At 40.8% G+C, this 26,962-nt stretch overlaps 1 long non-coding RNA gene across 2 annotated transcripts in view; it reads left to right on the top strand.

Annotated features, from left to right (window-relative positions):
* The window catches only part of LOC132597403 (uncharacterized), a 30,197-nt gene extending 3,635 nt beyond the window's left edge, over nucleotides 1–26,562 (top strand). Inside the window, exons 1-3 of one of the 2 annotated variants that reach the window (XR_009564177.1) lie at nucleotides 3,413–3,536; nucleotides 12,684–12,830; nucleotides 26,164–26,562. This is a non-coding gene — a long non-coding RNA (uncharacterized lncRNA). Of the gene's footprint in view, nucleotides 1–3,412; nucleotides 3,537–12,683; nucleotides 12,831–26,163 lie in introns of those variants that run through there. The other variant, XR_009564176.1, reaches the window with a different exon arrangement.
* The last annotated feature ends 400 nt before the right edge of the window (nucleotides 26,563–26,962 follow it).

Consider the following 26,962-nt stretch of genomic DNA (forward strand, 5'->3'; position numbering starts at 1 on the left):
TACTACTTTTAGAAAAGACTGTGATATTCTGGGAAATTTTCATTCATGGAGACACCCCCGCCTTCACTGCTTGGCTTTATATAGAACAAGATTTGAATGATTTAATTATAGAGTTTTATTAAATAGCTCCGCAAGAGAGACCATCTGATACCTTATCTCTGTATGGACCACAAGGGTTTACCTAGGGCTGCCACATATTATTACATCTGGTAGTATGCAAAGGGAGCAAGAGATAGGATGGATGGGTATTAAAATCCCATTTTACAGACCAGGAAGCTGATGTTCAGAGAAACCAATGGCCTCTTGAAAGTTATACAGCTAGTAAACAAGCAAGTTGGGAATCAAACCTGAGCTTTCAGATTCCACTTGTTTCCACTCCACTAGAGCTTCCCCTTGAACTGCTCAATTGTAGTCGCCACCCAGCCATTGTTCAGTCTAGCCATGTTCCTTGCTCATCTCCCCTCGTATCACAGCAAAGTTACCAATAGCATGATTGGCATACCTTTCCCCAGCACAGTTACTACTGTGCAGTGTTTTTGTAGCTTAGGGCTGATTTCTGAATCTGACAATTTTTGCTCACTCGTTCTCCATTCTAAGATTATAATCCAAACTGAGGCACTTTTTAGAATTTATCCATAGAGAATTTAAAGAGAAATTAAGGCTTTTAAAAGGGAAGCCATGCTGGAATAATCTTATAATCTCCAGGAATGACGTTCATCAAGGATTTAAACAGTAGCATAGACTATTTTTCCTTTACAGGCTTAAGCAATTTCGTGCTTACGCTTTCTTGAAAGGAAACAGTTTGTTTTTAAGTCCTGGGAGGATTTCATCTTCTTTGAAAATTTTAAGACATATAATTTACCGTGTAGAAAATGATTTATTATGATGGTAATTGTTATGTATATTTTAATAAGACATTGAAAATGTGAAATAAAGAATTGTCAAATATTTATTGCAAATTGTATTTAGAAACATTTTTATAACATTTAGATTGCTATGCAGCAATCAGTGTTCTCTAACAACTTGCTCCAAAAACAGTAAACATGTGAATCATGTTATAAGAATTAGTCAGATTCAGAAATCTACTCAAAGATATAAAAACGCTAGATAGTAAAAACTGCACTGGCAAAAAATAGCCTAACTGTACATTTTCTATCCATTTGAGGGCAGGGTGTTTACAATAGCCTAACACAAACAACCATACTTGACACTTAGTTTTGAAAGTTCACTTTTTGTTGAACAAGTATGTTAGTCACATACATTTTTGAATTATTTATGCAATGCTTAGGAAAATTTATAATCAAAGTTGCATCAAAGTAAGTTTAATTAAATTTTTATTATCTGTAAAGCTACTGCGTACACAACTAGAACTTTACTAATTATTAAAACCAGATATATACAAAGTCATAGCTTAGGGAGAAGGAATTGCCAAATAAAGTACTAATTAGTCAATTCAACTGGAAATTTAAATAGTGATAAAAAGGGATGTGTCATTTTGTTTTTAAGATTTTGAGGGTCAAGACTTAGGGGGCTAGAAAGCCTGTAATTTCTCTTATGAACCTTGCCTCATGGCCTTCTAGTATGTCCTAGGAAGGACCTGTATTTATTTCACAGCTAGGTTCATGTAATCAAGCCCACTGGTAGCTAACATTTACTAAGTGTGCCAGACATTGTCATATAAATAATCTACCACAATGCCTTAATCTCCATCTCATCTTCATCTTAAAGGTGAGCCCACGGACTATTGGACAGGTTCCCAGACTTGCATAAATCCACCCAGCCTGCAAATTGCAGAGTAATATTCAAATCCAGGACTGTTTCTCTAGAAGTGTTGTTTTCTTTTCTGCTGTTTTCAAACCATCCTTTTCTAGGTCAGAAAGGAGTATGACATTTATACTCCTATATCAAAAGTATGATACATAATTTTGATATCAAATATCTTTTGTTTTTTTCATTTTGTTTTCTTTATTTTGTTTTATAATAGTAAGTAGGGTAAGGGTTAGGGTTAGGGAGTAAGTTGTGGCTAATAATAAATTTTATAAATCTCGCTATGCTATGGGATCTTCTTTAGGAGAATTTTGATAGGAACAAGTGAATCAGCAAATGGTTGCTAAATTTATATTTCCTCCATTGAGCAGATTAAATCCTAATTCATTAAAATTGTTTTCATGTTCTGATGAATAATCAAATGACCCAGTCTCTAAGTTCATCTTTTTATTTTATATCTTTTATTTTTTAATTCTCAACAGAGGAAATAGTCACTAAAATTAATGTTTAAAATATAGAACAAGGAACCATACTCAAGTAACTATCCAGAGTCTATTGTCAACATACTACCCTGGGAATTTAGAAATATTTGAAGTTTCAGGCATGGTAACATGCAAAAACTCTAATCATAAAGGAAGTTATCATGAATAGCAGATACACACAGACATACACACACCATGAGTTATCAACAGTTGATTTCATAGATAATTTCCTGTCCACTGATGGCTGCTCCCAAATCTTTCTTTAATTACAGAGGAAAACTGATAATTACCTAATAATATAGTTTAATTAGCTATATTTCTTATGTTTAGGCCAATAAACAATGTTCTAATGTACTTGTTTTGATTAGATGAAAAATATGTGAAGTAAGAACAGGGCACTGTATTGTTTGAGAAGATCCGTGATACATTTTACGTTGACTGTTTCATAAAGATTCTTTTTTCTCAGCAAGGTTCACTTGAGATAGTAGTCTTATGTAAACACACACACACACACACACACACACACACACACACATATACCATATTCAGAACTGTTTTTTGCTAGCAAACTTAGATTTATGAGAGCTTTGAATGTCAGAAAAAAATCAAAATTTCATATCAAAGTCAAGGACAGAAATAAGCCAAATTCGTTTGTTTTCTGAAGCACTGCTGAATACATTGTCCTTATTGTACCACAGAAGGCTGAAAGCAAAACACGGGTGGGTCTCTCAAACAATCCCTGACTCTGTTTATAACAACTGAAGCTGTGCCTTTCATATCAGAGTCCCATCAGAACGGGGAGGGGGAGGAAGAGATAAGCTCATCAGTGAAATAGTAGCCTTTAACAACAACCAGTCACTTCCTGCAATCAAAACCATGCTAGCATGTGGCTTGTTCAAATAAAAATTACTGGACTGGAGCCAAACAAGGAAAAAGTAATTGATAATGTGGTTTTTCAGAAACCATCCATCCATCAAATGTGTCAGTCCTTCATAATACTTTATTTCCCTTCTGAACAAAGATCTTTAAAATTCATTGTGTGCACTTAAAAACAAAGTGTCCTTGTGCTGGTTTATAAAGATTCTCTTTTAGTTTGGGTTTGTTTTGTTATTTGATTACATTCCCTCCCATCCTGCATTTTTTTTTTTTTCCAGATAGTTGCTGGAAATTTCTGCCATTCTTAAACAAAGCATCTTTGTGCTGTATCAGCTTGCATTTTCCTTGGATTGTATTTGGACGATGCCTTTTCACTGACTGCAGCACTGGAGTATTGTAGCCACAGCTTTAGTAAGTAGACTGTGACAAACAGATTCACTGGCCCTTTTTGTGTGCTGGAGCCTATGAACCTGCTGGGGCGAAATTCTACTCAGGGTAAGGCATAGGAGTGATTGCAAACAGAAGGAAAAACTGATGAGGAAACATTGTTTCATACTTATAGCTAGAGAAAGCCCTTAGTAGTTAGTTACTATTAAAAAAAAAATGTTCCACCTTCAACAATCCCTCCAATACATGTAAATATCTTTTAACTAAAAACATTTCATTCATTTTAGGGTCCTAAAGATCAGTTTGCAAAACTGATCATAGCTAAAGCTCACCATCAGTATCCAAAAGAAACTTCTGTAATGTGAATTTCAGGAACATTCACTCACGTCCACTTTTGATGACTTCCATATTAAAGTCAAGTGTACTAAAGATTCAGTGCTGCGCGCGCACACACACACACACACACACACACACACAGTTTTGCCATGAATATAGTAAAAAAAATCACACTTCAAAATGTGTATTTAAAAAAATATGATGGTTTCCCTTAAATCATATTTTAAATGACAGTTATGTGATTATAACACTACAACTGAAAAAAGAGAAATAATGAGGTTTTGGTGAACAAAATGATGAAGGAAAAAGTCCAGGTGATTCTGTAAATTTTTCACTTTCAGCTGCCTGTTTACAAGTAAAGGCAATCATATCGTGATCTCGTTTGTATTCTTCTAGTACTATCAACTCTTGACCTGCCAATTACTTTATGTTTATATTTAGATCTGTTGGCAGTGTCTTGGGACAGGCTAGCCAGGAGAAGGGCCCTTAGAGATGGTTGTTCCTTGTACAGCCAGCTAAGACCTGGCCAGAGAAACTACTCCTATTACCACACCAGCCATCTCAATAAAGTTTCGTTTTAAAGAAAGCCAGGAAGAAAAAGCTTCAATAGCAGCACAAAACCCCTACATTACAGCAGGTCCTGCCCCTGGAATTTCTCTTTTGGCCTGCTCTGAAATAATACTTAAAAAGTCACATTTATACAAGATAATAACTATTTTCACGTGTAACCTCTTTTCCGTCTATGGGATACTAACAACAGAATAGCAAAAAGAAGCAAATATTTACTGTTCATCCAAAGATTGCAACACAAAGAAGTATAAAAGTGTACAAGGCTCCAGGATTATTTTTGGTGGGGGAGAGATTATCAATTTGGAAATGGCAAAGAGGTCAACTACTAAGTCAACGTCCATGGTGGGTCTCTTGAAAAATGATCTAATTTAGTTTTTTAATGGGAAATTGCCCCAAAAATCAATGATACAAATTCTACTTGCAGAGGTATTCACAAGGGGCTGTGGGAACAAGTAAAATATCTTCATTCTTTGTTTTTCTACTAGAATTTACTGCATATTCAGTTTTGCTCATTGCTTCATGCTAGGCCTTATGGGAAGATGAAAATGAAACAGGTTAATTTATAGTAATATATATATATATATATATATATATTTTTTTTTTTTTGGCAGTACGCGGGCCTCTCACTGTTGTGGCCTCTCCCGCTGCGGAGCACAGGCTCCTGACACACAGGCTCAGCGGCCATGGCTCACGGGCCCAGCCGCTCCGCGGCATGTGGGATCTTCCCGGACCGGGGCACGAACCCGTGTCCCCTGCATCGGCAGTCGGACTCTCAACCACTGTGCCACCAGGGAAGCCCTATAGTAATATTTTGATGTGCTTGATTTTATTCTGTATTTTCTTAAACTGAGCTCCTCCCCATTCTGGCAGGGGCATCCAAAAAGCATACCTCCCAGAAGTTGAGGATTTTTATTGAAATGGTTCAAAAGGGGGAAAAAAAGCTAGAATTCAATTTCTGATATCCAAAAAAAAAGGATTTTTTGTCACAAGTCACTGTAGGCTTGAAAGCCAAGCTTTGTTAAAACAGAAAAGACTTTGCAAATTCGTTTTATCATCTCATCAAGAGCTAGGCAGGACTGAGTAGATGAGTTTCTTCCATGGTGAGGGGAAGCTAGGTGGTGAAGCTTACTGCCCTGGGGTAGCAGGAGGAGGAAATGACAAGAAACAAAAAGCACATAGCTTATTCCTCTTGCCGTGGAGGGGCTGTGGAGAGAAGGAGGTGAGAGAGGAAGGTGAGTAGTGGTTAGATGATGTCTCCATCTTCATGGGGCCGACGTTCTTTGGACAGGAACCTAGGTTATACACATAAATCATTCACTCATTTCATGTACACATATTTTCACGCTTTCTCATGTTGAAATCAGAATGCATCAGGATGTGTAATCTTGCTAGGCACTTATTTTCTTTTTTTAGCAGCATACAGAACAGTGGTATATCTTAAAAGCAATGGCATCTTAGATTCAGTAAAATGTGCTAAGTTGGGGGAAAAGGTGAAGAGAGGGGTTTCTGTCCTCCTTTTCTACTTGGGGCTCTGTGAGGACAGAACCCTTCAGCCCACCCTTGGCAACCAAGAATGATCACAGCAAAGTAAACTCACAGATCCCCCCAAATGAGGCAGAAGGCGGACCTCCTGAACTGCTCTCTGCTTCTCCGTGGCATGGATGAGACCCAGAAGAACCAAGGAGAGTCTGGAAAGTTAAAGGAGAGTCTGGCAGGAACTTTCTGGAAGGCAGGCAGTCACTGTGCTGGGTCAGCAATGAGGACTTCTGGGCAGACTGGCTGGACGAGTTTCCATTTGGAGTCCTTAGCACCAGCAAGGGCAATGTAGGACGAAGTCACCAGGGAAATGACCAACTCCAGATCAAGATGGAAGAGACAACTGACCATCGGTCACACTATCCCCCGGCTCCAGGATCAGTTCTCAGCAGAACTTTCCAGAAGGAGAGCCACTAATCCTCTGTGGTCATCAGTTCCCGAGCAGCCCAGTCCAGTTTCTCTGCAGCAGACCTCATGGGAATCCAGGGTAGACTCTGCTGACCTGAAGACCCTGTCACCCCACTACCACCACGAAGTCACAAAGCCCCACCTCTTCCCATGTTCTACCCAGAGGCCATTCCAGGGAAAACAGGGAGAGAAAGCAGAAATCTGAAAGATGGAGCATTTCTTCCAAAATAGGCTGAGCATTCAGGTAGAGAAAGTGTGAAAATTAATCAAGAGGATGAAATTTTCTGGGTTGTTAAAAGAAATTTCGTTTTTTCTTTTTCCCTTGCTGCTGAATTAGGCATTTATAAAAGGGATCTGTTAATAGAAAAATGAAAGAAACTGTGCTTTCTATTAACATCTGATTTGTACTATAAGTGAATATGTGACTCTAGGACCCTAGAATAACAAAGTCTAGACTCTATAGAGAGATAATATGAGAACCTACACAAATATAACATAAGGTACCCATTAACATAACATAAGAGTCTGTGAGAGAAAGACCATCTTTCAATTACACATAAATTAGCAAATTGTGATTCTATGACCTATATTGTAATATTAATGGTGCTTTAATTGAACCAAAGGATGCTGTCATTATTAACATTGTTTCTATATCTTGATAGTATTTCTTGATCCTGGTTAAAAAAGAAGCAGATCCTATGGGTGGATTATGAGCCTTTAATATAGCAGTCAAATACATGGGAAAACAGAAATCTCAGCATTGGAATAAATTATTGTCTACTTGTTGAGGGGCACTTTCAAGAAACAATACAAAATAGTACAAGAAAAGAAGGGTGAGCAGATGTTAGGGACATATGGGCAAGTGGTTTTGAGGGCCTGACAAAAAGACAAGCACAGAATGACTTTATCAGAGGAGATAAGCAGGGTTGGGAGGGGGATAGAAATGGTACCCTGGTTCCTTTCTGGATGTGTCAGCTCAGTGATCTACCCCTGGCATCTTAAGTCCCCACCTGTATCCTCCCTCATAGCTGTGTTTCAAGGAGAGGAAGGCAGTGGCTCCTACTCTTGATCTGGGGTTCAATTATCAGAATCTCCCCAACCTCAGCAGAGTCTCATTGGCTACTGGGAAATGCTTCTTTGGATGCTGAATACAATCTGCTTTATTCTTCCTTCAGCCTAGAACTCAGGATTCCTACAGCCCTCCTGCCACCTCAAAATATGGGAGGACAGACTAGACACCAAGTGATGGACCATTCTGTCATGAGACAGAGTGCACTGAACATCCCTTTTGATGCAAATGAGTCCCCTCTTTAGAAAGCTGGGCTGATTGACTAAATACCATTATCACAGTGAGACTGAATGTGAGGAAGCGGTTAAACATGCTCTTTCCCCCCTTTTGTGTTTATAGCTGTCCAGAAATGAACATCAATATTTAAATGTCAGAATTATCTTAGGCTTGTAAAAAACCAATTAGCCGCTCCCTGGGCCCAGTGTTTGGGGCCTCTGCAGGGCATAGTACGGGACTGTTTAGTTCTTGCGGTCAGAGGCAGGGAACTCCAGGAGAGGTCAGAGTGACAAAGGTCATTGCTGGGTTAGTAGGGTCTCCTGGGACCATCTATCCTGAAGGGACAGGAGTCTGCAGCAGCCCTTTAAGGCCATCAGAAAGGATTCAGCAGGACTGTTGGCAGCACAAAGAACACTTGGCCAGGATAGCTGCATCACAGAAAACACATCAGACTAGAGCCTTTGATTCTGAGCAGTTTTGGGTCATCTCTGCTGACAGGTAGAAACCTCTAGACTTATAAGACCTTGGTCAGCTATAGTGATTCTGGTTCCTCTGAAGAAATAAATCCTCCTCTCCAGCCAGAGCTTACATGTTTGTATCTGAAAGTAGGGCCCCATCTTTAGACTTAGCGCAACCTCTGCAGGGACATTTTGCTTGGCCTGGAGCAGAGAGGGTGGACCATGGGGACCAGGGATCATGTTCATTAGGAAGGTTTCCCATTTCCTTAGTGGTCCAGATTCCCATGGTTTGTAACTCTCAGAGGGCCAGGATTATTATCTCTTTGGTATTTGATTTTTTTCTGGCAGACATCATTTGTTGCCTATCCAATATCTGGTCACCCATTTCTTCCTTACTGACAGAACCGCATATCTGTGGTAACACAGGTCCCAGCCTCAGGTGAGATACATGATTTCCCACCTTCTGTGGCAGCCGGAGATGCTGAAAGTGAAGTAAGCAGGAGATTTCAGGATGATGGTTTGTGGGAAACATTTACCTCCCTCATCAAAGAGGACAGATGCAGCCAGCCTGGCTCTTTCCCCCTTGATCTCAGACACGTTGTCTGGAGCTGCCCTGGGATCAGCATGTGGCTGATTAGAGTACAGAGGTCAGAGGTCGGTTGTATCCCATACTTTCACTTATTTGACATTTATTGAGCACTTGCTACATTTCAGGCTCAATGAACAAGACACTGACACGTGTCTGAGGTCCACATTTATTGCTCCTATCAGGTGCTGCATCCCCCGTGGCTCCTTCTTGCAACAGAAATGAATATGTACATGAAAATGTAAAACAAAATGAGGAGGGAATTCACAGAAGATATTAGATATCGAGAGTTTAACTGGAAGACCGGAAAATGTGACTTGGAAAATGGACAGAAGACAAGGAGGGAGGCTGGGCAACAGGAGCCATGGCCACGGTCACCCCAAAGAACAGTCAAGTCAGAATCAGGCCATGGTCTCCGTCACAGCCTCCACTAAGGCTGTGACCACATCTACTGTGGCTGCTGACTTCCACCCATATTCTAGAGCCAATATCTCAGAAGTAAGCGTCCGATTCTGCTGAGCGTCCTCAGATGCCTGCACGTTGGCAATTTCAGAAATGAGTGGCGCCTCCACTCTTGCCCAGTTCTGTGTGGAAGGGGGAGAACTAGACGCGCCCTCCTGTCGAGGGTCCACTCACGGTGCCTGAAGGCTACCCCAAAAGGAGATTGGAACACTCTAGGAGGAAGGACCAATGCTAGGTAGCCAACATTTAAAAGTTCATGATCATGAAAATAATCTACATAGAGTATCCCCGTTTTCAAGGTAGAAAAACAGTAAAAATAACTCATACAGTATTTTAAGTTGTTCAAAGTACATCTGATCATCACAATACAAGATTCAGGCAGAACAGGTGTTGTATCTGAGCCTCAAAAAGATGAGATTATTTTAATAGAATATAAGGTGTTCAGTGATTATCTGAATTTTTATTTAAAAAGAAAGAAATGTGTAACGTTTAGTATGAGACAGTTTCAGTTGGGGATGACATTAGCATATTCGAAGTGCAAACAAATCTTCTGCAGACAATGTTGATTTATATATACAAATGAACTAGTTTTCCAAAAAGTGAAGGTATTCTGTTTGGAAGTTAAGGTGATTATTTTTCATATTAGACTCTTCTCAAATTTTATCTCCAATGGTTATCAAAATTTTAAATTCTTATTTTGTAAAGACAAAGCCACATAGCAGACCTGATCTTACATTTAATTGGTGTAGAAGAAGAATGGCAAAATGTGACATATGTCTTGTTACTCGCCTATCTCTTGACCTTCCCAGACATAGCTAATTAATCATGGCATTCTTTCCCAGAGTCCAGACATGGCCTCAGAATCCCTCTCTATGCAGCGCTGAAAGCAGCCCCTACCAATCAATCAGAGTTGGCAACCCTAGAGAAGCGGTGTTCAGTATGGAGTTGTAGTTGTCAAGGATTTCTTTCTTCCTTTCTCCCTTCCTCCCTCCCTTCCTTCCTTTTTGGCCGCGTTGGGTCTTCATTGCTGTGCGCGCCGGGTTGCAGTGGTGGTGGGGGGGCTACTCTTGGTTGCCGGGCGCGGGCTCTAGAGAGCAGGCTCAGTAGTTGCGGGGCAAAGGCTTAGTTGCTCCACGACATGTGGGATGTTCCTGGACCAGGGATCCAACCCATGTCCCCTGCATTGGCAGGCGGATTCTTAACCACTGCACCACCAGGGAAGTCCCAGTCAAGGATTTCTTTTGTTTGCCCAGTATGCTGAAGTTCTGGGAAGAGCACCCTTGTTCCTGTGGAAAAGTCTTCCAAGCATGTGGTCTAAATCCTGTGCTGTTAAGCAGATTTGAAACTATTGGTTAAACTGTAGCTGTGGTCTCTTGGAATTCAAACCCCATCTCCACCAAGACAAAAGTTTTGGAAGATGTGGTAGAAAATGTCATGATGGTGGAGTGTGAGGGCGGCCTCTTAGGACACTCAGTATGGTGCTGCAAAAGAAAGACATGCTTTGTCTCTGTTGAGGGCAGACCAGCAGGAGAGAGAAGTGGTGGTGTTAAACCAATTCCTTTCTGTCCTTCTGCAGTGGTCCTATACTGCTGAAGGGGTAGTATCCCGGCATTGGCAAATTGCAAAAGTCTATTTCTCAGCCCAAGCTAAAGTGACATACTGGGGAAACCCCAGGAGCATTAGGAAGTCTGATCTCCAGGCCGCTCCCAAGCATTAGCTGGGGTTAGGAGAGAGATTAGTTTTGCCTCCCTTCTCCACCCACCCTTCCAAACACAAGACAGAGGCAGAGATCTAATTCCTCAAACTAAGGCCTAGGCACATAGAGGCTGGAGGAAAGAAGTGAAGTTGATATTCAGTTCAGATATCAAGATGGACCACATTTCTGGCACTGGTGACTAGGCAGTTATGATGATGTTGCCAGAGAAATCTCAAATCTGGACACAGGAGCCAGAGATCGCTTAAGCCCCAAGGAAATCCTTGCACCTCTAGGTCTGCACTCATTGTAGGTGAGCTGGATGGTTGAGGTGTGCAGACTTCCCAAAGCCTCTCTCCCTTCTCTTGGGGTTGCTGCTGGTGGAAATGGAGGAGGAAAGTCACCCAGCTGGCAGAACCTGAGCCACCAGATTGGCCAATTAAAGAACTCAGTATACTGCCAGGGAAATGATTCAATACAGAGATGCCAATGAAACCTACTAAGGTCATCATTTATCTTATTATCCCTGACCAGCAGGACATTTGTGTGTGTGTGTGTGTGTGTGTGTGTGTGTGTGTGTGTGTGTGTGTGTGGATGGGGGATACTGGAATCACCCTCATGCCAAGGCCACGTGCATACAATGCCTGAGGGCAACTTTCAAAGGAAACTGAGCATTCTGGGCAAGGATCAATAAGAAGACTCAATGCTAGAGTAGCATTTGCCCCTACATGTGACTTCTCCATCCCCCATTTCTAAGTGGCAAGTGTTGATTGGCATTATCCTAATTTTCTGACACCATTAAATATTAATATCTTAAAAGTCACATCTACACTTAATGGACAGGAACAGACATCACTCTGTGATACTGGACATTCAGCTATTTGCATTTAGGTAAGCTGAATAATATCTGTGTTTATATGTGGGATTATTGCATTTGTAAACTGGTGGCTCTATTGGTTATCTCTTTCCACTAAAATTCTGTTATCATGCAACCACAAAATCCAGTGGCTTAAAACAACCACCATTTATTTAGCTCCTGAGTTTGTGGGTTGGTTGGGCAGTTCTTCCGTCTTGGCTAAGCTCAACTGATCCTGGCTGAACTTATTCATGTGTCTGCGACTCAGCTGGTGGGTTGAGGGGAGAGGGGAGCTTGCCGGGTAAAATGGCCTCACCTAGAATGATCTGGCTTTGCCTCCAGAGTCTTTCATCCTCCATCAGACTAGACTGGGCTTGTTCTAATGTTGGTGGCAGGGTTCTAATCGAAGAGCAGAAGCACACAGGGCCTTTTCAAACCTAGGCTGAGAACTAGCCCATTGAAACTTCTGTCCTATTCAATTGGCCATAGTAAGTCATAGGCCAGCCTGGATTCAAAGGATGGGGAAATATACTCTATCTATTAATGGAAGTTGTTGCAAAGTCACATTGCAAAGGGCATAGGTAGAGAGCAAAGAGGGGAATTGGAGCCATTTTGGCAATCAGTCAACCACAGGGGCTTTGGGGAAATTATTTAACTAGGAAGAAGAAGGTATATGAGAGAGCCAGGTGGCCAAGAGATGGACAGTGGTAGAGATTTATCTATAAGATCTGCCCAGGACTCTTCTGTTCTTTTACAAGTAGCACTCACCCCCTGTCTTCTAAGAAATGTTTATTTTAACCACTGGCCTTACTTAAAAGGAAACTGACATCTTCTTATTGATTATGCTTCCTTGGCCATAGCGATCAGACAGAGATGGGCACCCGACCCACCTAGGTTAATCAGAGAACCCCATATCTTGCCTTAGTCCTTTGTTTAGTTGTATACAAAGCCTAATTCAGGCCACTTAAAATGCTTCCACAGGTGGGAGAGCTGAGAACTTGTGAATCCAGGAATTGACATCAGCCATGGCAGCCTGAACAAAGCAAGCCTGCAACTATAAAACTGACATCCAGAGAGAAGCAGAGAGGAAAGGAAGAGGAGAGAGTCATGGGAGAATCCCAGTTCCTGGTACAGTTATCCCCAAATTGTCTCACACTCATCCTTCCTATGAGTTGGTTTTGAAAGGCAACTCTTGTTCTCTTTTCAGAAAAAATAACTCAAGTTGGAGTTGGTCCATCTCAACAAAAGTAGTCTACTGTAGCTGTAATTTGGGACATAGTCCTCCTGACCCAAAACATCCTCTCATCCTCTCACAACTAAGACCTAGGCAGATAGAGTTGCCATTTTCTCTATTAGCAATTCATTTTTTGCCTTAGGAAGGTGTATGAATCGGAATGAGCCATGGACTTTGACACCTCTTTATATGGCCATGAGAGCTTTCCCTACCCTGAGCTTGCAAACCTGTTTTCACCTTTCAACACTCAGCCCAATGTCACCCACACTCTGAGGCTTCTTTTCCTCTTCTTTTTCTGCTACTTCTAAATTGGGGGGGCTCTTCCCCTTCATGCTCCAAAATACTTTAGATATATTTCTAGAATACTACTCATATATCATATTCTATGCTCACAGCGCTCATGCACCTCCTTAGTTAAATTATGATTCCTTCCTTTAGGTTAAACATTTTTAAAAAATACTATTTACCTTTGTATTCTTGGGACACAGGACTGCATTGCTTTTAATAAAAATGCAAGTCTTTTAAAGGTTAGTCTATTAAAACTTTAAGCCATTAATATCTCAGCTTGAATTCGTTGATAAACATTATTTAAGAACATACTTATCCAACCATCAGTTCTAAATCTTGGCTGCACATCAGAATCACCTAGGGAGCCTTTTAAACATATTGATGCTTGAGCCTCACCTCAGACCAATTAAATCAGAATTTCTGGGATAGGGGCCCAGGCATCAATATTTTTAACAGATTTCCAAGTGGTTCTAATATGCGGCCAGGATTAAGAACTCCTGCCCTATATGAAGCAAGTTTCTTCTCTTACAAAAAGCTAGAGCCAAAGGAAAGATTCTATCTAGTTGGAAGGAAGCCTTCATGAAAGCAATGACTTTTGAATTAAATTTTAATGGATGGGTAGAATTTCAGGAGGGAAACATAAGGGAAGAAAATGGAACGTGTAAAGATGGGGAGTACCAGCTATGTATAGGAAATGGTCTATCCAGCTTATCTGCAGTGTAGGGGTACAACGAGAGAGAGCACGTAGAGTATTTCTCTGTGCGAAGCATTTTTACACGTTTTTCAATGAATCTTCACAATGACCTTCTGAGGGAAGAACTACTATTTCGTGGACGAGAAGGCTGAGGCATAGACAATTTAAATGCTTGCTTAAGGTTTTCCCACTAGCTGGGGGTGGATCTGGGACTTAAGCCCAGGTCTGAGTTGCTCTCCAAGCCAATGCACACAACTCCACCCCAGGGGCTGGAATGCCGGCTGCACCTGCTGGCAGCTACTTTGCTTCCCGGCCTCTGTTTTCTCCGGCTGAAGCTTCTAACGGGCTCATGGGGCAGGCTCCGGACTATCTGACTTCTCAAGTGACTATCAACAGGGTGAGCGCATCTGGTAGTGGCCTGCGTTCCCCTGCCAGGTGAGGCTCAGCACGGTCGCTGTCCAGAGTGAGCTCCGGTGGCCCAACCACATGGTTCGTTGTCTGCCTGCAGCTAGGCAGAACCAATGGACTGAGGGAAACTCACCTAGCCCTTGAGCTGCAGTGTCACTGCTATTCCTTTTGGTGACGGAGACTTCCCAGAATGATGTCTCTGAAATATTTGTTTTATGGCTCCAATTGTCCATATTTATGTTACTCCTGATTTCAGAAATGACCACAGGGCACTGTTCCCAGACACCACAGCTGTCCTCTCCCAAGCAGGCTATGGCCCCCTATTTGCCATCAAGTCCTATTTGTTCTTTTTCCCAACTGGCCTCATGCTGCTTAGCCACATGCCTGAGTCAGCCAAGGAAAGGCCTAAAGCAGATCCAGCCTGTTGGGCTAAGCACTGAAGAGTCATTGTTAAACCTTCCTTAACGGGGGAGTGCTAGATCAAGTACTGGGATTTTTCTAGAAGAACTAGAAGGTAAGACTAAATATAGTTAGGAGGTATATTATTTACAACTCTCTTGCTGCATGTGACAGAAACCTCAATTCAAACTAACTTCAGCAAAAAGAAGGATAAATTAACTATTATCACTGGAAGTCCAATACTCGTGTCTTCAGGCATGTTTTGATCCAGGGGCTCAAACAACATGATCAGGTATCAGATTCTCCACTTTTTCTGCATTATGTTCATGGGTTTCATTCCTGAACTCCATACAGGTGCCCTATAGCTCTAAGATTATATCATTGTTTGTGCTAGTCAGCCTAGCAGAAAAGACTTTTTTGGGGGGTGTACCTTCTCAAGCCTGAATTGACCATGGTTGGATTAACTTGGGTTTATGCCCATCTCTCTGAACCAATCAGTATGCCTAGAGGGATGGAATTTTGATGCTAGGGCAGGCCCAGTTTATGAGCCCACCTTTGAATGAATCAACACAACTAAGGAAATTCAGTGCTTTTGGTAGTTGAAATGTGGGTCATATTGATCCATCTCAAACCACGTGATCTGAGACTGGGCATGGAGTAGCTTCCCAAAGGAAATTTGAAATATTGTAACTTGGGGAAAAAGAGAATAGATACCAATGAGGCAGAAACAACAAACAGCTACCCGAAGCTGTTCAGAAGTTCAGGTCTGGCCCAGATAAAGTCTTTTCTACCCTGTCGTAAAAACAAGGGATACAACAGAATCGTCTTTGGTAGCCTTCAGTTCACTCCTCTGCCCTAGCACAGACTGGCACACAGCCACAAGGTAAATCAGATCAGCTTGGAGCCAATGAATTCTTTCTCATCTCTTCTGCAAGATATGGCTTAAGCTATGGGGCAGTCCAAGCTTTAGGAAATTTACAGCAAGTTCTCAACCTTCCATGTTAATGGATATCATGGATAACTGAATCCCACTGTTAACCTCAATATGTCATTTTACATAAATATTTTAATTTCATCACCAACTTTTTGTCAAAGTTGTTAACACGTCATTAAATTGGCTTACCGAAGGGTTCCATTTTTATACCTTTTTCTGGGCTATCATATGATAGAGAAATGGGCCAAGTTATCCAGAGTTGGAGAAGTATCAAGCCTCAATAATCTATAATTGTCTATTTATCCTTGATATTCCAAAGTAGAGTGAGAATTATTATTTATTTCTTTAAAATGTTTTCATATTTTGAGCGCTGAAGTCTATGAAGTAGCATGGATAACGTTTGGCTCTCCATGTTTGGTTTGGTTGATCAGCATGTTTTATAAAAGCAGCTTAACATGTTAGTAAAGCTGGTTTACACTGACACATGCAATGTGGCCATATGCACACATTACGCTATTCTATCACATTTCTCAGAATTTCATTGAACAAAGCTGACATGGGGTAAGTTTAAGGCCTACAGCAAAACCATTCTATTAGAGCTTTGTAGGACTTTAATATAGATTCAATGAAATGATCAAACTTAGCTACCAGTGTTCACAGCAATCATTTAGGAAAGGGGAGGACAAATATTCCAGTTTAGATGGAAAGGCACAGAACAGAGAACATTCGTGAATGGCAGGTGCTCGCGAGGAGACCGAGATCAATTTAGAACCTTCTTTAGTCGACATTTCCCCTTAGTTCACCCTGCCTCTGATGTCTTTTCTCTTGTTTTCCTCCATCTTTGGCAGTCTTGCATTTTATGTGCTTAGCTTTCAAGTAAAAGTTTGGTTTTTTAAAAATAAATTTATTTATTTATTTTGGCTGTGTTGGGTTTCGTTGCTGCACGCAGGCTTTCTCTAGTTGCAGTGAGCGGGGGCTACTCTTTCGTTGTGGTGCGCGGGCTTTTCATTGCGGTGGCTTCTTTTGTTTCAGAGCACGGGCTCTAGGTGCACGGGCTTCGGTAGTTGTGGCATGTGGGCTCAGCAGTTGTGGCTCGCAGGCTCTAGAGTACAGGCTCAGTAGCTGTAGTGCATGGGCTTAGCTGCTCCGCGGCATGTGGGATTTTCCTGGACCAGGGCTCAAACCCATGTCTCCTGCACTGGCAGGTGGATACTTAACCACTGTACCACCAGGGAAGTCCCTCAAGCAAAAGTTTTAAAGAACATCAGTCATCTTTTTCAATATTAAAAAAAATGTATAAAGCACTGTTTCCAGAGAAAGAGGCAAAAGAGTGTTTAAAATCTTGAGCTCTGTAATCTGACGGCCCCCAAAACCCTAGTCATTTATTTCTGGTCATGTGACTTGAAGAAGTTAATGAACTTCCTTTAGCCTCAATTCTTCATCCATATGATGCTAAAATACAGATAATAGTAGTAGCTACCCTGTAGGTGATTTGGCACATAGGAAGCATTCAATAAGTGATTGCTATCATCATCATCATCATCACTATCATCATTAATTTACACTTCTAGCAAAAAAAATGTAAAAAGTATCTTTGGGGGAGAAATTTGGAAGTCAAAAGAAGTCTCAGTGAGGGAATAAGAGTGATTTATTAATTTTATATATTTTTTTATATATATATATATATTTTTTTTTTTTTTTCTTTTGTGGTACGCGGGCGTCTCACTGCTGTGGTCTCTCCCGTTGCGGAGCACAGGCTCCGGACACGCAGGCTCAGTGGCCATGGCTCACGGGCCCAACCGCTCCGCGGCATGTGGGATCTTCCCGGACCAGGGCACAAACCCGTGTCCCCTGCATCGGCAGGCGGACTTTCAACCCCTGCACCACCAGGGAAACCCAATATATTTTTATGTGTATATATACATATATACATATATAATCTGCTATGAGTGTGTGATCAGGAGAGATTTTTAAACAAAGGTCTGAGTGAGAGGCTTCTTATTTTTAAGATCCATTAGCTCTTGTTATTAATGCAAAGGAGAGTGCAGGATGTCTTAGAACATTTTATTTCAGCCAAGCAAACACAGCATGGGCAATCTTGCACATAAGGAGAAGCAAACATGTTTATGCAATGCTCCAGGTTTTCAGAAATGCCTTTAGCCATATTTTTCTTCACAAGCATTGGCCTGAAGCACTTAGCATGAGCCCTTGTGTGAATCCATGTGTAAATAGACAGACCCCATTCCTGCCCTGCTGTATAGCCCCTTGTTCTGCTTCTCCTCCACTTATCCCTCCAGATCCATGGTCCACCCTTCTTGCTCTGGGCCCAGGAAGCTGACCTGCATCAACCAGCTCCCTTGTCCTTTGGCTTTGGTTGGGATCTATGATGAGGATGCATCAGCAGGAGATGAGAGGGCAGGAGGAATGGGATGTTGGGGTATCTATTCCCTGGGCTCCTACTGCCAGAATCAGGACTGTGCTTCAGCTGCCGTCCCCCTTCAGTGACCCCTTTCCAGTCAGCCACCCAGCCTCGTCCCAGTGACTACTCCATCCTTGATCCTTCAAGCCCAGTGGTGAAAACAGTTCCCTGCCTGCTACCCCCCACCCCCCCAAGGAACTGCCCTAAACCTTGTTGGTTTCCCAAAACCCTGACAGACCGCACCTTTGTAAACAGTCTATTAAACTGCTCAATGGTTCACTTCGGGTATGCCATCTATTTTCTGCTGAGTTTCTTATCTATTCCCTATGTATAGCTTAGTCTTATATACTACATTGACAGAAAGTTCTGATCAATCAATATTTCTCCCACTCTATGTTAAAAAAATTAACAAAACAAATAGTGTTTTTCCAAGTCCCATTAACATAATTAATACTGTTTTTACAGATCCATCAGCCAAAAGCTGTCTTAATAAACTTATTTTAAATAACATAATGTCTACTAATAGTGGAAATCCAATATTAACAGAAAGCAAAGTGAAAGAAAAATTCACTCATGATTTTTACACTAAACTGCTATCATTTTCTTATTGACTACTTACAGGAACAATGTACTTTCTTTTTTATTCTTATTTCATGTAATATCGTGAATTTTCCGAGATCCTTATAATTTTAAATGTTTTTTTAAATTATATTTTCCATTGAGAGCATGCAGTGTACCTTTTTTGACATTTTTCCTCTCACTATCATGAAGGTGGCAAATTATTTTTACTTAGAGATTGGGATGGAATTTTATTATAGAACCAAATATGTTACTTTGGAAACAGGTTCAAAGAATTCATTATTGGACTCAGATCTCATAATTGGAAACAAATTCACACATATCAAGTTCCTTAATTAGCACATGCCAAACTTTCTCTCGTTTTCATTGTTGGAGGTAACTTCACTGATGGTAAATTTTTATGCTCCTGTAAGCTCATCTCCTTATAACTTTTCTACATGATCTCACATGCCTTGCCTTTATATTTTGTTTAAAAAATTCTGCTCTAGAGCTGTTAGAGCAGACTGGGGAAATTGATTCTTGAAACATAGGTCAACAACGTTCAAATCTGAGCTAGGAGAAAACAAAAAAAAGAAAAAAATTGGGGGGGTAAAGATTTTAGTCATCTTTAATCCAGAGCATATATAGGTTAAAATATGGCCAGATTAATCCCTCCTCCTGGACTGAATCACAAATTATTTGTCAGTGTCTTTACTGTAGAGCCTGAGTCTGTGTTCAAACTTCTAAATTGGGAATAGGCTACACAATGATGCAGAACCCCACACTGATACATACATTATTCTAGTAAGTAAACATGTCCCTAATTTCATCAGGTAATTTTGAGAAATTCTAAAATCACCCTTAAGTCGTCTAATATGAAGCCACAAGTGTGGACCATTTTTCTTTAAATATATAGTAAAAATTTGCAGTAACATAGCCTTATCTGCCAATTTGCTAATGTCTTAATCATCCTAAGTTATGATGATTATTTTTTAGATCTTGTATTGCTAGATCCTTGCTACTCAAAGAATGGTCTGTGGACCAGTGACATTGAGATCACCTGGGAACTTGTTAGAAATCCAGAATATCAGGTCCTACACAGACTTTCTGAATCAGAATCTGCATTTTAACAGGATTCCCAGGGATACATTAAAGTTTAAGAAGCACTGAGTGTACTCACGTTCATCTAATACATTAAAAAATGTGTTTCTGGGCTTCCCTGGTGGCGCAGTGGTTGAGAGTCCGCCTGCCGATGCAGGGGACACAGGTTCGTGCCCTGGTCCGGGAAGATCCCACATGCCGCGGAGCGGCTGGGCCCGTGAGCCATGGCCGCTGAGCCTGTGCTTCCGGAGCCTGTGCTCCGCAACGGGAGAGGCCACAGCAGTGAGAGGCCCATGTACCAAAAAAAAAAAAAAAAATGTGTTTCTTACTTATTTTCAGACATTTGAATCATAGATGTATAAAGGGATTTTAGAAATGATCTAGCCCTGCATTTCCCCCCGTGTATTCCATGGAATACTCATTTCATAGAATGTCAATAGAGGTTATGCTGAAAAAATTTAGAAAATACTGCTGGTTAAATAATGCAAATAATTTTCTTTACTACAGGATTTCTCTGAGTCTTTAATAAACTTATGTGCATTGTGACTCTCCAAGGAGGGAGGGGGAATAAAATTGAAACTGTGAGTGTATTGCATACATATTTGAATACAGTACATTATTTTCAGCAAGATATCGGATAGGACTAGTGTATACTTGAACACATTTTGAAAATATTTACCTAATTCAATCCTTCATCTAACAGACTCATATCCTTTATTTTACTCTAAGTAAAAATTTACTCTGTTCTTATTGATTTTTCAATAGGAAAGTGACTGCTGCTGTATTAGTTAAAACTATAAAAACAGACCTAAAATGTAATGGCTTGCTCACATAAGAGTCCAGGGTTTTTCTAAGGTGGGTGGGTATCAAAAACTGTGAACATCTGAGATCTTACCCTACTCACGAGCTGATGAGATAGCCTATCACAGTTTCCTGGAAGCTGGCAGAAGACACGAAACTTCCGGGTCAGAGACAAATGACTTGATTACTTATGCTACAGAAATCTTCATGTCTGTGTCATTCTTCCATGTTCCCCAAGTCCCACAGGGGTGATGTGAAATGTCCCAAGTGAACATTGCACATAGAATGGGTTTGAGTCAAAGCTAAGAAGCCATAAGCTTAGGGGACGTGCATCTTTCACAGTGAGCTGTAAGTGAAGATGCCCTTTGCCCCAGAGGGAGATATTATCTTGATTATACTGGACAATAAAGCAACCTGTGCTTTGCTTCTAAGGGAGACACTATCTCTGTCTTCCAAGGCTGTTCACATCTTTGAAAACATAGCCTGAAACAAAGGCAGCCAATGCCTCTGCTCACAGGACTCACAGAAACATGAGAGACCCATGGAGAACTGTCTCCCAACATTTCAGGGTGAGAGAGTGAGTAGGTGTTCTATTCAACAGTTATTCAGAGAACAGACAGATGGCGACTCTACACATGGCTTCTAAGGCACTCTAGGGGGTGGGGACGTCACCATTCTGGACAGCAGGAAGGGGAAGGGTGTGGAGGAGCATACACAGAAAGTTTTTCTGAGCCACACTTCAACGTGGTGCACACCACTTCCACATTCCATCCCTAGAACTTGGACACGTGGCCACACCACACTGTAGAGGAGGATGGGAAATGCAGTCTAACTTTGTGCCCAGGAGGAAGGGGAGAACAGGTTTGGGGGACACCCAGAAGTCTCCATTGCCAGTTCTGACAGTGATTTAGCTACAGGTTTCCCTGTTTTTATCTCAAAGAAAAATGAGTAAACCTACACATAAATGCCTTAGAGATAGACGTTTATACCTCACGGCATCATAGAATTTTAGAATTCTAAGAGCCCTTTATTTTCGGGATGAAGAAACTGAAATCAGAGAAGGTAAATGGCTTAACTGTGTGACTTACTGAACATTGTTAGTTAGCTGAGTTGACATTTCCAGACCTCCATGCCATTGCACTTTGACCTGTGCCAAAGTTGCAAGCTCACAGGACTTTTTTGTATATTAAATTATCATTCTCTAATGACCTACTTTTTTAATTATTTAATTTTAAAAATTTATTTATTTATTTATTTAGGCTGCATTGGGTCTTCGTTGCTGCACGTGGGCTTTCTCTAGTTGTGGCGAACGGGGGCTACTCTTCATTTCGGTGTGCAGGCTTCTTATTGCTGTGGCTTCTCTTGTTGCAGAGCACAGGCTCTAGGTACAGGGGCTTCAGTAGTTGCAGCACGCAGACTCAGTAGTTGTGGCTCAGGGGCTCTAGAGGGCAGGCTCAGTAGTTGTGGCACAGGGGCTCTAGAGGGCAGGCTCAGTAGTTGTGGCACAGGGGCTTAGTTGCTCCACGGCATGTGGGCTCTTCCCGGACCAGGGATCGAACCTGTGTCCCCTGCACTGGCAGGCTGATTCTTAACCACTGTGACACCAGGGAAGTCCCCTAATTACCTATTTTTATATTTGGTATTTTGATGATTGGGATTTCTTTTTTATATATAATTTTATTGAAGTATAGTTGATTTACAATGTTGTGTTAATTTCTGCTGTATAGCAGTGACTCAGTTATACATATATATTCTTTTCCATTATGGTTTATCACAGGATATTGAATATAGCTCCCTGTGCTATACAGTAGGACCTTGTTGTTTAACCATTCAATATATAATGGTTTGCACCTGCTAATCCCAAACTCTGGATGATTGGGATTTCCTAAATCACTGAGTGTCTATGTGAATTATTCATTCATTTATATTCATTTAAGAAATACTTATTGAGCCCTGCAACGGCAAACACTGCTCCAGTTACTGGGAATGCAGCTGTGAGTGGCCCAGGCAAGGTCTTGCTCTCACAGACCTAATATGGAGGCGATATTCCATGATATTTAGAATATGGTCGAGTCTGCAGCATGAGAGACCCTATGGCTAGTTTATGATATAAACCATTATGTATGGATTCCAAACAATTTTTACTTCTTATTGCCAGCTTAAATCAGATTGCACAGAATTTACAGCTTTTTAAGTTTCTTTACAATTAGTTTAGAGCAAGATTCCCTTTGTATTTATATAACAACTAACCTTTTAAAATAAGCCTATGCATTACTTCTGTAACAAATAAGTTATTATTTTGCTGTTGCCTTTGGATTAATGGTTTTTATTACGTTAAAGACAGCTTTATTTCAAGTCTCAAAACTGACTGGAACATTTTTAACGGAAATCTTATTCACATGTTTTGATTTATCAAAGCATTTTATGTTTACTTAAAAAAATTCTTTCTGTTCCCTAGAGAAGTCCATAATGTACCCAGTACAAATTGAACATCAGAAATATAATGTAGTCAAATGACAGAATAAAATTCAGGAGAAACTGCTGAAGCTTTGCTCTTTAAAAGAAAAATCTATGTTCCTATATTACATTGTGCATATGTATTATGGAAATATCTGAAAGATATACAGCACCCCATGCACAAAACTAGTGTTTATGAACAAGTTTATATAATGCAGCTTATTGAAAAAAGGTTCAGTTTAAAGTAATAGTACATGAAATAAGCATAATATGGCATGTTGCAAAGAGGTCTAGATTGCGAGCCTGAAGAATCAGGATCTAATCGTGATGGTGTTTAAAATAAACTATACAGTATAAATATTTGTATAGCACTTTATGGTTGACAAAGCTTTTTAAAAAAATTTAACAATAGGTAATGTTTACCGAGCACTTACCATGTGCCGGATGTGGTGACATCATTCATTTAATTCTCTCAACACTTCTATGAGGTAAGTGTTGACTACCTCTTCAACACCCCACTCTCCAACCTCAACCTCCTGGGTGATTATAAGGTCAAGTTGACACTATCCACCGACCACTTGGACACCTCTCATCCCGGATTGGGACACTAGGGAGAGGCTTTGCTTCCTTTTGGAAACAGCGTTCCCTCCTTTCGGGATTCAGATTTGGTACATGGTGCTGATTAGTTGGTGGAATGGGGGAGGTAACCTGAATACATAACCACATTATTTTTCAATTTCTGTATCTCATGAGGGTCAATGGGAAAAGTAAACAGGCCCACAGTTCTCTCAGGCATTCATGTTTAGATTTACCTATTTTACAGACCTCACAAAACTCCCTTCTTACTTTGTTGCTCCTTTGACTTCACCCATGTGCTGGCCCAGAGGCAGTCTCTACCCCCACCTCGCCTGGGTGGTCCCCAGTGTTGCCTCCTGCTTTGTGTCCAACTTAGAATTGCACATCTGCCACCTCCCGTTAACATGTCATTATAAAACAGGGAATGGGTTTCAGTTCTTGGCCAAATTATCTGACAACAGTGCATGTCTTCCTAGGAAGTACTCCAATTCTATTTTGTTTATGTTTTTTTGTTTACTTCCCAGTGTGTGCACACTGTCTATGCTTTCTTGATCCAAATTGTATAATGATTGAGGTATTTACTTCCCATTATATCTTCGGGTTGTTTCTTCCCCCACCCCCGTCCTTGTAATGTTTTTAAATGCCAGCCTAATTTTCTTCATTTATGTCCAGTTATTTCTCAGTTACCAATGGACAACCTTTTACATTATATATCTTTTCCCTTTGGTAAATTCTATCATATTACATTGATTCTAAGATGTATATTTTTTTCACATTTTAACATGTCTGAAATCAGCCTGCACCTCACAGTGGCTGCCATGTTACAATTAATCACAGCACTTTTAAAATTTCTTGACAGAACATAAAATAGTCGTGCATTTTAAACAATCTAAGCCTTCTTATATTTGACGAAATAAAGCTACTACAGTCATAACAAATGAAGGGTCTGCAATTTATACAATGAGGTACCACCTCACACCGGTCAGGATGGCCGTCATTAAAGAATCTACAAACAACAAATGCTGAAGAGGTTGTGGAGAAAAGGGAACCCTCCTGCACTGTTGGAGGGAATGTAAATTGGTACAGCTGCTACGGAAAACAGTATGGAGGTTCCTCAAAAAACTAAAAATAGAGTTGCTGTATGATCCAGCAATCCCACTGGGGATTAATTCCACTGTGGGATATATCCCACACCTGGGCATATATCCGGACAAAATTGTAATTCAAAAAGATACATGCACCCCTATGTTCATAGCAGTACTATTTACAATAGCCAAGACATGGATGCAACCTAAATGTCCATCGACAGATGAATGGATAAAGAAGATGTGGTACATATATACAATGGAATACTACTCAGCCATGAAAAGAATGAAATAATGCCATTTGCAGCAACATGGATGGACCTAGAGACTACCATGCTAAGTGAAGTAAGTCAGAGAAAGACAAATACCATATGATATTACTTATATGTAGAATCTAAAATATGACACAAATGAACTTATCTACGAAACAGGAACAGACCCACAGATGTAGAAAACAGACTTGTGGTTGTCAAGGGGTGGGTAGGGGAGCGATGAATTGGGAGTTTGGGATTAGCAAATGCCAACTGTTATATATAGAGTGGATAAACAACAAGGTCCTACTGTCTAGCACAGGGAACTGTATTCAATAGGCTTAGATAAACCATAATGGAAAAGAATATGAAAAAGAATGTATATCTATGTATAACTGAATCACTTTGCTGTACAGCAGAAACTAACACAACATTGTAAATCAACTATGCTTCAATAAAACAAATTAGAAAAGAAAGAAAATTGATACAAAAAAAGAAAAAAAAAGTCTGCAGTTTAGAGAGGGCAGTTGACTTGCCCAAGACCCTGTGCTGTGACAGGTGAACCTGAGTAGGACTTGTTCCTGAGCAAGCTGCCATCCCCCTGCCACCACCTAGCTTCATGCTCTGTGCTGTGGTGGAGGAAATGGAGGTTCAGAGAGGTAAGTGACTTGCCCAAGGGCAAGAAGCAGGATTTGAATCCAGAGCCCTTTCTCTTTCCACTGTCACACGCTAATTGGTTCTATGACCTTGAAAGTCACTTGACTTCTCTAGTCCTCAGTTGCACCATCTTAAATTCAGGAATTTGGCTAGAAAAATCTCTAAGGTCTAGGCCACCTCTAATATTCAGCTTTGAAATAGATCCAATTTTATTTTTTAAATGTTTAAAATTTTTAGAAATATCGTCTAGTGCAGTAACATGAGCACGTGGCATAACATTTAAAAAGTAGCAAAGTAAATATAAAGAAAAGTAGTTCTTCCATCTCTTGCCCCAGCCGCTCACTTCTGCTCCCTATAAGGTGAACACTGCTACACTTCCTTGTGCATATTCCAGTGATAGTCTATGCATATAAAGCAAATATATATCACATTTTCAAATTATTAACTATGAATTCACACTTATATCTCCAATTCCAATCCCACAATACAGGACTCATTCTAGTTTTCTCCTTTTCAAATTTGTAGCTCCCATCTACAACATCATCCTCAATATATTTCCTTAATAAGCAATCCCCTGGGCCATCTTCCTCCTACTTTAGGGGTATTCTTGTCATCCCACTTGGCTCTGACACCCTGTTCTAAGCTGCCGCTCCTACTGCTCCCTCCGCCACATGGATGCCCTTCTCATCTAGTCTGTGTGGTGCTTCAAGGACAAAGGACAACCCTGCCTGGAAAAGTTTCGGCGTTACACACCCTACTGGACTCTTCATCGACCTCCCCACCATGCTGCGATGCGTACACAGAAATTCCTGAGCCTACCTGGGCGACAGGACCTGTTCCTCTCTCGTCCCAAATAAGGAAAAGCATCTGTCCTGTCCCACTCCCACCCTATAGAAGGAAGGTATATGTGCCTCGACCAATTAGTAAACGGAATTTTCACCTCGGACCATTCCTTTGTTCTCTGGCTATAAAAACTGACTAATAGCACATGTTCGGGGTCGGCTCTCCCAGACTACTAGGAAGTCGGCCCCATTGTTCTGGCAGCGACCATTCCCTCTAATAAATTCCATCCTCTTCACATTCTGCCTTGTGTCTGGAAATTCTTTTCCAACTCGCGTTCGGACCATGACACTCGGGGCTCTGACCACCCACACCAGTAGGGTTGGCAGATAAAATAAAGGACATCCAGTTAAATTTGAATTTTAGGTAAACAATCATTTTTTTAGCGTATGTCCTAAATATTGTGTGAAATATGCTTATATTAAAAAAGAATTCATAGTTTAACTGAAATTTAAATTTAACTGAGCTTCTTGTTTTATTATTTGCTAAATTTGGCAACCTCACATGCTGGGCCACCCATTAGGACCCAGTGTGGAAACTTCCTCATTTCACTGGAGT

This window comes from Globicephala melas, chromosome 6 (assembly GCF_963455315.2).
Source record: "Globicephala melas chromosome 6, mGloMel1.2, whole genome shotgun sequence".
NCBI classification, from domain to species: domain Eukaryota; kingdom Metazoa; phylum Chordata; class Mammalia; order Artiodactyla; family Delphinidae; genus Globicephala; species Globicephala melas.